Raw genomic sequence first — 2,500 nt, forward strand, 5'->3', positions numbered from 1 at the left:
CATAGAAGGGACACTGCTTGAGGATCCGTACCTCCAGTGTGCCATTTCCTATTTTTAATCTGAGTTATTACTTTGTTTTTTTGTTGTTGATTTTATGGTCGGTTGTTTTTTGTTTCTTTCTTTCCCCAGCTTGTGGATCCGTACCTCCTGGGAGAAAGATCTTCCACATTCTCGCCCGTATTTTTATGGCCGTTTTAGCTTGTCTTTGCCGTTCTTTTGTTTATTATTATTTTTTTTTACTTTGCCTTGGTCGATTCCTGCCTGACCTTGTGGGTGTTCAGGCAGTCTTCGTGATCTATGCCCTTTTGGTGTTTTATTGTTTTACTTGGCTTCCGACGCTAAGTAAATTTCTTGCAACACGTTCTTCTGTCGTTACACAAGTGTTTTTATTCCTCAGCACTATTCTTTTTATGTTAATCTCCATTCTGGGTTGGAGATTAACTTGTTTAAATTAGGTTTCAATGTATTTCTTTTCATGCTAATACTGTTGGGACGCCAACTTAGGGGTAAATGCCCTACTATGGGTCTGCGTTCAGTTACTCTAAAATGATAACAGCATATTTATTGTTTATTGAATCAGTGTTTGGATCTGACGAAAAGAAAAAAAAAAGAAGTCATTTTATCTTTTGAAAAGCATATGAACATATATGAAAGCTTTTGTAACAAAACACAAGTTTGCCATTTTTATCTACACCTACGCATATACTGTAAACGGAAGTGCACTGACGAAACAAAAGGAATGAAGATTTATTAAATGACAAACGTATAGCGCGAGATGAACTGATTCTTATTTTGTCAAGCTATTAGATATAGTGCAGCAAATACATTGGGAGTAACTTCTTGAACTTGATATTCATCTTCTTTGGTACCACCCAGCTAGTAGTTCCCAAGATGAAACAAGCAAACGTGTATTTTCCCAATAGGCTATTCGAATGTGGCTGCAACTCCTCAGAGAAACACCACGACTTACGGAATATTAATAGCGAAAACTATTGAGATTTTAGCAAAAGAAATTAAAATTATGTATAACGTTTCGGTCCTCATTACCAAGTATTCACTTTGTATTTCCACAGACTCTACACACACACACACAGACACACACACACACACACACACACACACACACACACACACACACACACACACACACACACACACACACACACACAATGATAAACCATCTGTATATTCATTATAACCCTACTGCGGTTATGAAGAATATGTAACATATTTCCAGTTTATTTAATCGGTGTTTGGTGGAAATAAGAAAAAATAATAATTAGTTCGTATATACATATATACAAATATATATATATGTATGTATATGTATATACGTGCATATATATATATATATATATATATATATATATATATATATATATATATATATATCGTAGGCACATATACACACAAACACACAAACAGACACAAATATATGTGTAAATATATATATATATATATATATATATATATATATATATATATATATATATATCGTAGGCACATATACACACAAACACACAAACAGACACACATATATGTGTAAATATATATATATATAAATATAAAAATATAAAAATATAAATATATAAATATATATATATATATATATATATATATATATATATATATATAAGCATATATATACATATATACATATATACTTTTGTATGTGTTTATACATATATACATATATGTAATCATATATATACAAATATATTTCTATTTATGCATATATGTAAACATGTAGTCATATATATATATACATATATATATATATATATATATATATATATATATATATATATATATATATATACATATATATATACATATATATATATACATATATATATACATATATATATATACATATATATATACATATATATATATATACATATATATATATATACATATATATATATATACATATATATATATACATATATATATATACATATATATATATAAATGTATATACATATATACATATAATTGTATATACATATATATATATATATATACATATATATATATATATATATATATATACATATATATATTTATATATATATATATTTATATATATATAAATATATATATATATATATATTATATATTATTATATATATAATATATTATTATATATATATTATATTATATTATATAATTATATATATATATATATATATATAATATATTATATATATATTTATATATATATATATTATATATAAAATAATATATTATATATATATATAATATTATAATATTATATATATATATATATATTATTATATAATATATATATAATATATATATATATTATATATAATATATATTATATATATATATATATAATAACATATATATATTTAATATATATATATATACATAAATGTATATATATATATATATTTTTTATAAAATATTTTATATGTAATATATAATATATAAATTATATATTAAAAATATATATATTTTTATATATATATAA

Source organism: Penaeus chinensis, chromosome 40, assembly GCF_019202785.1.
Source record: "Penaeus chinensis breed Huanghai No. 1 chromosome 40, ASM1920278v2, whole genome shotgun sequence".
NCBI lineage: Eukaryota > Metazoa > Arthropoda > Malacostraca > Decapoda > Penaeidae > Penaeus > Penaeus chinensis.